Source organism: Danio rerio, chromosome 5 (genome assembly GCF_049306965.1).
Source record: "Danio rerio strain Tuebingen ecotype United States chromosome 5, GRCz12tu, whole genome shotgun sequence".
Lineage (NCBI taxonomy): Eukaryota > Metazoa > Chordata > Actinopteri > Cypriniformes > Danionidae > Danio > Danio rerio.
Genome location: NC_133180.1, coordinates 38,615,617 through 38,628,876, shown reverse-complemented (window position 1 = coordinate 38,628,876; position 13,260 = coordinate 38,615,617). Strand labels below are relative to the sequence as shown.

The window sequence follows — 13,260 nt, the reverse complement described above, 5'->3', positions numbered from 1 at the left end:
GGAAACTGTCTATTTGACTGTTTCTGACTTGTTACATGTTATAGGCAACTATTCTTATAACCCTTACTGATTTTAATATCCTAAATATCACATGGGAGGATTGGCCTTATCCCAAGGATGACAATGCCAAGATTCATCATCCTCAAACTGGCGAAAAAAGCTTAACTTTCACACATGGGTTGACCACCAACTGACCTGAACCCCACTCAATTTCTCTCACAGAGTGATTCTCCACAATGGTGGCCCTCCCATTATCAATATTATAGTAATCAACATTTGGAAAAAAATCTTTCATCAAAATTGTCATCAATCAATTGAACAACAACACCAATTCTTGTCAATTTTGCTAATAACATTTTTGATCCACTTCAAATGTTGACTATACAGTAGATCTCAGACAAAAATGAACGCAACACTTGAAATAAACTCACGTGACACTGCATAAGGTTGTCAAAATAACGCCATGATCAATGCACACCATAATCAAATCTAAAAGCAGTCCAATTAAATAAAAGAACAAACAATATTTTATATCGTACATGTCGTAAAGTATACTGTTTCTCTCTTTACAACTGAACTGTCAACCTTTAAAGTAACGAAAACAACAACTAAACTTATGTAATATCAAACTAAGCAGAGTTAAAAGTGAGATTCACAACAGAACATAAACGTTAAAAAAATATAATAAGAAGTGAGAGATAATAAACAAAATCTAATTTGGAAAAGAATCCGAACAAATAATCAGGGTTTGTTAGTTTTGGCGTGTTTGACTTTCACAAATAGGAAATATGACTGTATCATGTCTCCATGTGTCTGCTGATTGTGAACCCGCCTGTCAAACACTATAAACATTGAGCAGCAGATTAATGGGAACATTTGGGTGAATGTTTGCGTGTGTAAAAGTTCAACATGCCATAAGATCTGTACATGTGATGATACATCAGGAACTCTACAGCATGACTCTTAAATGCATACCTTTAGCACTTAATCATAGCATAGTTCTAGAGCTGCATCGGTTAGCTATGTCCTGGTATGTGTGTGTATTTCCATTAACCTTGACTTTTATCACAATGAGTTTAACGGACGCTTACTTCAACCAGAAACAAAGGCCAGTTTTTCCATCTAAAGTGTGGGAAAAGCCACCTCGCTGCTGCATCAGTGACCAAGCAAGATTTAGAGGAGCTCAGAAATGTTCCAGGCTATAAACTATACAGTATGTTTGCACATCCTTTCTCTCAAATAATACTGATCCTTGTCAGTTGAGTGTATTGCCTAACACACTTGCCTAATAGATTGCATCAGCACAGTTTTGAATGTGGGTCATCCAATGAAAAAAAAGCTTTCTAGTTTGACTATATAAACTGTAAATTTCCCAAGATTTTAAACATTATATTAGACAAGCAGTGTGTTTAAATGGTAACTAATTACTATTTTGGAACAGATCAATGAAACGGGGATGACAAATGAATAAAAGAGTATTTTAAAAGTAATAAAAGAGTGAAAGTTCCTTCAAAGGCAAGTAATTTTACTTGCCAGCTACCTTTGAAATGCCTCTCGGGCAGTATGTTTGAATGGGGAAAAATCAAATTCTCCAAAGTTGCTTATCAAGCTCATGATTATATTTAGAAATCACCAATGAAATTAGACAACAACAGTCTCTTTAGTTTTATTTCTGAACCTTCTGAAAGACAAAAAATCTGCAGAAACTCACATCTGGTCCAATCCCCTCCCCCAGAGAAACTTCAATTAATAAATGATTGGCTCCTGTACTAGAAGGCGGGGCTTCATTCACCATATTGAACGTTACACTTTTTTTCCTCATTTAAAACTATACGAGAGATATGTGTTGTGTATTCTATGATCTTTGGTATACATCATAGATATTTACATTAGATCTCGCCTATGCTATTGTTGTCTATTAGAGGGAATGTGTCAATAGAGCCACCATTTTAGTACAGGGTAGCGCTCCTTTAAAATGAATGTGTGACCAAGGTGCGGACTGGCCATCCGGAGCCAGAGATTTATACACATATATCTATGATTGGGAGTTTCTTCCTGTGGTAAGTATGCAAATATTTTTTTTTCAATTACGAAAATTATAATTATGATTACTAATATTCTAATATAACTTTTCTACATCGATGGATAAGTGACCGCACGGGCATTGCTGATAAAGAATGTGTTTGTGTGCATGAAAATGTATTATCCTCCCTCCCTGTTGAATTGGATCTAATCCGTGTCCTGAAACACACGCGCTCTCATGCTTTCACTTCACATTCTAATGGAGAGAGCGATTCGTTTGAATGAATTTACGTTATGAATGACTCGTTAACTTAGTCGACAATAATACAAGTTTCTAGCATCGCAGCATCTTGTTGTCATATTTAATTTACATTATTTGCTTATATTATTCAACAAAGCTAGAATAACTTAGTATTTAGTGTGAGTTGGTGCTACTTTCTCTTCTGGTTAGTGCGGTAAGAGACTGTATTATCATAAATACTTGTTTAGCGCAAATATTTGTGACATACAAAAAACAACGAAATTTTACCTACTGTATGAATATTCTGCCTTTGTGCTTTGTTTTCTTTGTTTGCTCATTATTAAACCCGTATACAAAGCTAAAGTCCAGCATCTTCACATTGGCTTTAGTCTTGACTAGTGCGATTGAATGACATTTTTCCTGGGAGCACTGTACAAATGTGGCGGTGCTATTGACGCATGCTCAAGGTCTGTATAGGATATCTAGTGTATACATCTACTGTGTGGGTATACGTTAGGGCTGCACGACATTGGAAATTCTTGACACTGCAATCATTTATTTTTATTCGATATATAATGCAATATTGATACAATTTCAGCAGGTGACTTGAACAGCGATATTTTGAATGAAATTGTTAATTTAGACATATCGCGATCATTCTGTAGTGAAGTGAATCAAACAAATTGCAAGCAAAAAATAAATAAGATAAATGTGCAATAATAATACAGTTTACAATACAGTTGGGTACTATTCGGCAAATAGCGTGATTTAAAGGATTTGAATCAAATAAATTCTGTCACTATCTAAGCAGCATAAAGACATTATGAGTATTGACTAAAAGTTAATTGACTTAATGAATAGACAGTCACCAATGTTATCTGCTTCCAAATATTCTTAAAGAAATTACCTTTTTATTTATTTATTTATTTATTTATTTATTTTGTACTTTTTTCAGATAAAATAAATTAAAAATAGTTAGAAATCACCAAGGTGGATGCCAGGGGATAATAATTTTCATTTTTGCATGGAAATCCAATAACAATTATCTCATCTAAAATTTAATAATACATACTTTTCTTTGCACTTATTGGTTTAAAAGGTAAATTTGCTATGAGACAGTATTTCGATTTATTATTTATATTTGGTTTCAAGAAGCGCTGCATGATATTGTAAAAATCTGATATTGCAATATTTTATTTTTCTGCCATAAATATTCCGATATGAATAGTTTCAGAAGATGGTTTGAAGAGCTCTTTTTCACAGTTTTCTGGAGAACCTAACAGTATTCAGTTACAGAAACTTATTACTCACAATTGTCTAGTCTGAATATCAAAAACATTCTTAGACCAAGTAAAAAAATTGTTTAGTTTTCACTGTCAGATGAAATAGTTGAAAATTAAGAGTTTATTTGCTTGTTTTAAGGAAATTAGGAAAGTTAAATAAACTTGCTTTCACTATGACATGTAGATATTTGGATTAGAAACAAGACAAAAATTGTAAGCAAGACATGTTTTTTGCAGAAATCATATAAATTCCATATAAATACAATTCTGTGGCTTTTGGTCAACTGTAATTCAGATTGGACATTGCATACCTTTGCAATGAGACTATTGCGAATATGCACATTGCGATATCGAAACTAAAACGATATATTGTGCAGCCCTAGTTTCAAGTATTATTTTTCAAAGTCTTTTTACAAATGTGCGAATCATCGACACCAAAGGAAACTGCCTGAATGACGATTGTGAATGATGAAAGTGCATAGCATTTGCACATGAACATACCTTACACATGCCATTGAGCTGACTCACTAAACTGAGCTAGATAATATTGAACTGCAGATAAACAGAGACCAATTACCACATCAGGTTAGCCCTGACTGAACCAACAGAAGAAGTGATTCATTAGATTACATTGCATACAACCTGCAAGTCGTTTCATTACAAGTATTAGCTTTTATCTTTTTTTCCATCTAAAAAGAATCCAGACCGACAAGCACTTAAATCACGCAAGCAACTAATGTAATGAGGTCAATTGGATGTAACCACAAATCATTTTGACTACGCATAGTAGCATTACCTTCATAATACTGTAAAGTTGAAGGGTAAATGCTGTTTGAAACTAAAGTGGGTCAGCATTAGCAAGACTTGCATAAAAAAATGTTTGGATGTCAGAAGGCTCTAATCAAATAACAACTGAATAACAATTTTTCCAGAGAAGGAATCAGGCAAGTCCTGTTCAGACTCGCAGAGGAGTGTCAGGAAGTGCCAGTGGTTTTTCTCTTATGGTATTCAGATATCTCTGTGTTTATAACAGTCTAATCGTAAATGTGAAACAATTCTGTGGAATTCTGATTATGGAGAATATGTACCGTCACTTAAGCCAATTAAAATCATGCTTAAAAACCGGAAAATAAACTGTGCTGCTCCTCTCAAGGCCTGAGCTTGTTTATTAGTTTCGGAAAAGAAGTGAACAATGTTCCTAGAAAGTGTAAATGAGGCGCTGTGTTCAGGCAAGCCCAACAAACTGCTTTATTTGTCAGACACTGAAATAAAACACAACACTTTTGGTTTGTTTAGCACAGAGAGAGTTACTGTTAGACATGACGATCAACCATCAAAACACAAATGTTGTGAGGTGAAAAACGACCCAGATCTCAATAATGCACATTGTTCAACATGATGACAACAATGGTAAGAAACTTAACCTTACTTATAAAAAACTACCTATTGGAAGCTTTCTTTGGAGCCTACTCAACAAAATCAAAAGATCTTCCTGACATTTTAATTATAAACTGGTTCCAGCCGATCAAAACAATCATTAAACCAATAGTGGTAAATGAGAGCAAGCATGCACCGTTAACACCCTCAATAAACATAACCATCAGTGGAGTTTTAGTAGATCATTTGAATAAACAAATTAGCCACAAAACACAGCAAAACATAAAACAGTTGAAAATTGCAATGATACTGTGTTGAAAGTAACTGACGTGCCCAGACTAAGTGAGAGATGGGTCAGCAGAGCACCTCCCCCTGAGGGGCCTTGAAGACTAGCTTAAAAACGCTGAAAGCAGCGGAAGCCGTTCTGTTTGAATGAAAGTCAATGAAGGAAAACAGTTTGTGACATTGATTGTGTGTAGAAACAACATATAATATAACCGTCTGTCTGTTTATCACCATAAACATGTTTTACAATTGAGCAGAATACTCAAATTGTTTTGTTAATTCATGAACATTTTTGTAAAGTATGAGTAATTTTATAGAAAACTGCACCCCTATGGGATCCTCAAACAACAATAGCATTCAGTAATATCCTAGCCATTGTGCAACTTTACTACACTGTAAAAGAAAAACAGTTGCCTTAAGTTTTTGAGCTGAAACAAATTAACCCTTTGATGCACAAGCTATAAAATAGATATAGAAAAAATACACTTAGATGGGTCACTTTAGACCCATGTAGTGCATCAAAAGGGTTAACCTTATGAGTCTTTTGAACTTATATTACGTTAAACTGACTTAAAACTGCTTGCATAAATTGTTAAATTAAGTTAGATCATGGTTAACTTAGATTAATCAACTTAAAATGTTTGCTTCCAGGACTAATTGATCATATAAATGTTTACAATGTAGGCACATGAGATCAATGCCTTGCTTTTTGAATTTTTCCCTAATGATGTAAGGGTAAAGGATATTATACCACTTTAGATTGAAATAAAGTTACATTTTCTAAAAATAAAAAAATAACATTTGCCTACTTCAAAAGAAATATACAAACATTGTGGACAGTTTTGGGTTACTTTTACCAACAGCTTATTAAAATTCAAGCATGTCTAAACTTCCTTATACATTCAAACATTCATGCAGAGTTCACCTTACCTTCTAGTTCGAAATTAAACTTGGATCAAATGAATAAAAAAAAGAGTTTGGATTGAAATCTGAAGTCATTGAATGTGAAAGGCAACTGTGTTGTGAGGCAATGTTGTGTTTTGTCATTACCTCTGTTCAAAGCTCTTACAGAACGTGCTGGCTTTTACATTTTTCCCACAACCTCCAAAAAAAAGTACCATCCGGGCATAATGGAAAAACGTAATTATTATTCAACTTTGTGAAAAGTAGATGATACTTTTGCGATTGAAACAAGTCTAGTGCGCAGGCTACATCTCACATGGCAGCAGCTCAATGTCACTGCAGTTTGCGCGCACCACCCTGCGCTCATTTTGCCATAAGAGCAAATCCACACAACATTATCACTGACGGACACCATGAAAATGTTCATACATCACAATCGAGCGAGTTTAAACTTTAACTTTCCTTATAAAACATAACTGATCTGACGTAAGCAGAAACCCTACACTCAACTATGCTACTTCACATTGTGCATGCATTTCAACTCCACACGCAGGAATACAACATTTTGCTTACCGCTGAGATGCTCGTGTGCTCCACTCCTTTCCAGAAACTATCTATGCCCTGCTCTAAATGATTCATTACCAATTCTGCTAGGTCATGTTCACTTCTTTCAGCGCGAAAACCTGCCGAACTGACAGAAGTACAAAAATAACCCTAACACACTTGATACCGCATACCTATAGAGCGGGCGAGCGAGTATCTGCTGATCCGGTAGAAATAGAGCCTCGCTATAGAGCGCTTTAAGCCCACCTCACATCACATCACCGCTGCACAGACCGCACAGGACTGGACTCAGTGGATCTGGATTGCCATTGATATCTACAACAATTGTGTTATCCAGGCCATTATTTGTCACTTACCGCCGCGTTGTGCCGCTTCTTCCGTGTTTGCTGAAGATTCCAGCAGGACAGGATCGAAGTGAGGCTGTAACGCATCCCGCACACACACACTGATGTCAACTCACGACACGCGGTGACTCAATAGGCTAATGTCAAGTTATCACACCCTCCACACCTCTCAAAACGATATCACAATGTCTCCTCCTCTAATCTTACATACTGACTGTACTTGCATAAACAGTTTATCATGACATCCTCCGCAGACTGAAACGGCTGTTTTCCGCTTTTAACAAGAATTTCCAAGATGCTAACGTGATTGTCTCTTAAAAACTTAAAGCTAGACCGCCGATAATAGCTAACTTTTTTCTGCAATGTATCTTGTGTTCCAGATGCTTTCCAGATCATCATGCAGTGACAATGACAGGATATCCAATGGAAATGTATACCTGACGTCATGCAGAAGAGCACATTTTTCAGTGAACCAAATAATCTAACAGTTAAAAGAGATTTTATTAGATGGTATTGATATCAAAGATTGAAAATGTAATTATGCATTTCTTAAAAGTTTGAATTATTATCCTGCAACTTTTAGACATAAGTACTTTTGGAATAACCAATTTGAGAATGTCAATTGGAATTTGATCTATCTTAAAACAACAAATATTGTGTCACTATAAAGTCAGTGAAATCTACTTTAAAATTATACCGAAAATATATCCAACCAACCAGTTTCTCAAGAGATATAAAGTTGACCTTTCTGAATCTTTTTTTTTTTTTTTTGGCAGAGTGGATATTGAAACTGTTATGCAATTTTTTTGATTGTATGTACACTACTGGTCAAAAGTTTGGGGTCAGTAGGATTTTTAAAAATGATTTAAAATAAGCTCCTCCTGCTGAGCAGGTCTGCATTTATTTTTATCAAAAATACAGTACACATTGTACAACTGAGGAATGTTATTGCGCTATAAAATAACTGTTCAAAAGTTGTTTATCATTTAATTTAATCATTTATTCCAGTGACTTTAAAGATGTATTTTTAGCGTCATTACTCCAGTCTTCAGTCACATGATCCTTCAGAATTCACTCTAAAATAAATTGTATTGTTATTATTAATAGTAATATTTAATTAATATTATTATTAGTACAAAAAACAATAATGACTGGAGTAATCATTTCATTTGAAACTGAAACTACATACAATAAGTTATAAATAAATATAAATAAATAAATAAATATTACTTTTTTTTTTTTTTTTTACATTTAACAAATCCTGGCTTGATAAACAGAATATATATATTTTTTTTATTAAAAAAAAAAAAAAAATGAGCCCAATTTATGACCGGTAGTGTATGTTAAATATTTCTGGTTTGATGTTGAATGTTTATTTAAAATACTGAGTGATCATAGAATTAATATAAACAAAAGAGATTCCATATTTTACCCAGATAAACAAAAACATATTGATAAGAATCTCCTTTTTATGGTAAATCTTTTGTATATTATTAGGAAGGTTTCAAATTAGTGTGAGTGTAAAGGGCCGGAAATGAAGCCTAATATCTCCTATTTCAATGCTGATTTAAAAACTTATTTTGAAACTCTTGAAGGACAGGGGGGGGGGGGGTAATTCAGACTTCAACTGTATCTCAGGTAATTTCCTTGATTCGTCCAGTCCTACTCAGTTATAAGATGTTTTTTTACAAAAATAGTTGAACCAAATATCAAAGTTAAAGGATATACATTTTTTTGTATTGTTTTTTGTTTGGAAAAAAAAAACTTCTAAAATATACTCTTAAAGAATTAAACTCTCACAGCCTTCATCACATTTCTTCATTCAAATATACAAAATCATTAAATCTCTTAGACTGCAGTTAAAAGCAAACAAAAAAAATGTGATCGATTTGTGGAATATTACGGAAAGTATTTTGGTAATGTCTTTATTGCATAAACCTTTCCTTTACAGTAATTTATCTTATTTTTTCTTTATGTATGTGATTATTTTAGATCTATTTGAATTTATGTTTTGTTCTCTGAATGCTATGACTTCTATATACACCTCAGATAAAAACAATGCTCAGACATTCTGTGGAGCTCGAACAGAAAAGCTTGAGACACCAGACCCACATCCATTCACTTCCTTATCCACCTTATCTCTTCATTTTTCACAACTTGTTTCACATGTGGGAATTCCTGTAGTCCACTGTGCGCGTCTGGAGACTAGAACCTTCATGACACATGTATATTCTTTCAAACAGTCATGAACTTACTCTGATCCATTGTGTGATAAGATGACCTTGAAATGTTCACGCTTGAATTCTCACATTGAGATGCTTTTCATGTTGAAATGCATGACTTGAAGCGATAGTTCACCCAAAAATGAAAATTCTGTCCTCATTTACTCATACTCTTTTCCAACCTTTATAAGTTTTTTTTATTCTGTTGAACACAAAAGAAAATAGTTTGAAGAAAGTTTAAAAGCTGTAACCGTTGACTTCTATAGTATTTGTTTTTCTTACAAGTCAATGGTTACAGGCTTTCAAAACTGTCTAAACCGGTTTATCTCTTCCCTCTCTTCGTTTTTATTTTCAGTCTATTCCAATTACAGGATGGCTTGATGGTTCAGCTAAACATATGGAGACCAGAGTGAAGCTAAATCATCTTTTGTTTGTTACTTCCTTCTAGTCTGACATGGATTCAGTGCAGTGCTTAACTTTGCACTTTTTTTTGCTTTGTCTATCTGCTTATCTGCCCTCATGACCTTATCTGCTCTTGCAAACCACACCTCAGAATCGCACATTTGCCAGCAGATCAATCTGGAGTCATAATGCTGTGTGTGTGTGTGTGTGTAGATTTGATTAGGACACAAGGCCAACTATTATCCATATTTCTTTCTTCTCCAAATCCACACCAGATGCGATATGAATTTTATAGAACAGACCTGATTCCTGAACGCACACTTCTATAGAAACACACACAGCAACACATTATGTTAGATATTGTCTAAGGAATCTTTTTGTGAAGCTGAAATGGAATCAGGACTGTAAACACCAATGAAGTGGACAAGTAAACATACAATTCCCCTCTTTAGTGTACTGCTCTGCTGCAATCCACTAGATTGCGCAAAAAAAAAACTTAAGTGCCAAATCAATCACTACATTAAGACAACTGTTTTACGATAGAGAAGTTAAATGACAAACAATTTTAAACAAATTATAATCCCCCCACTAATTTCAGTTTTGAACTGAAAATCAGGTGTAATTACATCTCATTATTCAACCCCCAATAAATCATGAGTGATGATGAAATGTTACACAATTTCATAGGAGCTGTAGATTGTATAATGATCTACATTTCTAGTTAAATATATTAGGGCTGCACAATATCCTTTCATCATCGATATCACAATGTGTGCAACTGCAAGAATTGCATCACAAAATATGCATTGTAGAGTCTGAATTATAGTTAGCAGGGAGCTACAGAACTGAGTCACTGCTAAGCTTAACCATAATAGAGTGAAGGTTTGAGGCCCACCGTAACGGTTTCCCCGCCCACCGAATTGATTGACAGCTGCATATTAACTTGTCTTCATAGTTACGCATATAATCATATCAACAAAACAGGACGTGCGCAAAGCAACCGGGAATAAAAGATCGGTTGAGCTCGCTGTGATCATTAATCATCATCAAATGTGATCAAGAATAGGTTTTACAAGTTTAAAACATTTTTAAAACAGTGCATGTTTGGTAATGCATTACAGCAATTTTACTGTCTTTATCACCACAGCTGCGTGTCAGTACAATTATAATAGAAGACGCTTCAATCTCGGTTTGTGGACGTTAAATCAGGTTTATTTTGTACATTAACATAACAGATATCTATACAGTAGAGGATATTAGCATGTATCCTGTCACATCTGCCGTCCAAAAACAAAGTTAAACACGCGCACTGTGTGTGTGTGTGTGTGTGTGTGTATGTGTGTGTGTGTGTGTGTGAGTGTGAACTTTGTAATAACAGTGTGTAACTCATAGTAAAGGCTTGAAATAACTCCACAACAAATACATCAAATAATTATTGGGAAAGTTTTTACTGTTGTATTTCTTACAAACGTTACGTTATCTGACGCAGGCGAGACGGAGATTGAGGCACACTCTGACAGGCATGTGGGAACGACGGGTGGGGACAACTAGCATTAAAGACACAGGCAACAAAAACAGCTACATTGTGTTCAGAGCAAAAAATCCAATATTCTGAAAGGTATAATAAATAATCTGGTGGGTGTTTTGAGCTGAAACTTTACAGACACATTCTAGAGACACAAAAGACTTAACTTAAATCTTAAAAAAGGGGTAAAATAGGTGAATATTTCATCTTCATTTCGAGTTCTTCATTTCTTTCTTCTGAAGATTAATACAATATTTTTACTTCATCTAATACAATTTCGATATTTGGACTAGAAATGAGATGATAAAGTAAGAAAAGCATTTTTTGTTATTACTATATTTGAATAATGTTAGACACCCCAGAATACTGCCAAATAGAGCTATTCATCTTGTGAAACTGTATTCATATCGCAATAGCTATCACAGAAAAATAAAACATCACAATTGCAGATTTTTTAATATTGTGAAGCCCTAATAAGAATTATTAGCCACCCGGAATTATCCCCCCTGTTTATTTTTTTCCCAATTTCTGTTTAACAAAGAGATTATTTTTCAAAACATTTCTAAACATAATAGTTTTAATAGGTAATTTCTAATAACTGATAAATAATATTTTATAGACACTTCTTTACACTTTAAAGTAACATCAAAGCTTAACTAGGTTAATTAGGTTAACTAGGCAGGTTAGGGTAGTTAGGCAAGTTATTGTATGATGATGAATATTTCTGTAGAAAAAAAATAGCTTAAAGGGGCTAATTATTTTGTCCCTAAAATGGTATTTAAAAAATTTAAAACTGCTTTTATTCTAGCCAAAATAAAACAAATAAGATAATTTTTCTCCAGAAAAAAAATATTAAATATTAGTGAAAATTTCCCTGCTCTGTTAAACATAATTTGGAAAACATTTTAAAAAGAAAAAATAAATCAAAGGGGGGGCTAATAATTCTGACTTCAACTGTATGTAATACCCAATTTTTGGAATCTGATTAATTAATCGAGACAACGTATAATCTGAAATATCACCAAAGTCAGATTTTCTACATATCTGGAGTACAAATATAAGAGTGAATGTGTGTAGTTTATGTGTAGGCTTATACCCATGTCATTTTACATATTTGTATCCTCATAATTTGGACAAAAGTATAATTTATAACCCAAGCAATTACTTTTTCTTTTTAACTTCTCCTCTCTCAGTAGCAGTTGATGGCCAGTATACTCACTGGATAATTATTTAGAGAAGGGGTTCCATGTTACCATGTTTTTAAACGATTCATTTATATAAATGCCAAAGTGAAATGTCAGATGTCTCTGTGAGTTTATGCAGCCAATGAATATAAAAATATGCTAAATTCTACAGCATTTTAAGATTAGCCCATGTATGTTTTCCCAGGTCATTCCTCCAGTCTGTTCTTCATACGGTATGTAAACTCCTAACTGGTTTTCACTAATGATCAAACTCCTGCAAGCTTTTCCCAGTGGAGCTGAGTGCGCTCGGTCACGCGCGCTGCACTATGCTGACTCCACATTCTGCACAGCTCCACTCACTTCAGCTCTGCCCTGGAACTCGCAGATCCGCAATTCACTCAACTCTAAAAATTAGTTTGCGGATGGCACTGCAATCACATTTCAGCACATTTATCTCCAGATCCAAGAGTTTGACTGACAAGAAAAAGGCTCGTACCAGACTTTCCACTTCAAAAATGTTATCGAGACGTTTCTCACAGCCATACAAGAAACAGAACGCAACACAGCTTTCCTTGAAACTATCACGCAAACAGCGTAACTCAACCTGAAACAAGGTAGTGTCACATAGCCCAAAAATGCCCGTTTAACATCTGACTCGAATTCTAGAACAATCTCTCGCATTCTAATAACGAATGCTGACTTCAAACAATACGTGTATAACATTACAAACATTCTACAGAGTTCTAAAAACATCACACGTTCTACACAAGTGTAAATACATTCAAATTCAAACACGTGAGTCCTGAGAATACTTACAGTAACTTTACGAAGATTATCTCAGTAAGTAGCCTATAGCGTTGTTCTTTACATCTTTGACAGTCCGTTGGGGGGCTCAAAGACAATTTGGC

At 34.4% G+C, this 13,260-nt stretch overlaps 1 protein-coding gene across 6 annotated transcripts in view; it reads right to left on the bottom strand.

The window, feature by feature from the left end:
• The window catches only part of cdc42ep2 (CDC42 effector protein (Rho GTPase binding) 2), a 26,593-nt gene extending 13,333 nt beyond the window's left edge, over positions 1-13,260 (bottom strand). For 4 of the 6 annotated variants that reach the window (XR_012405868.1, XM_073950329.1, XM_073950327.1 and 1 more), the window contains exon 1: positions 13,169-13,260. The gene's annotated coding sequence lies outside the window, so the exon portion shown is untranslated. 6 annotated transcript variants of the gene reach the window in all.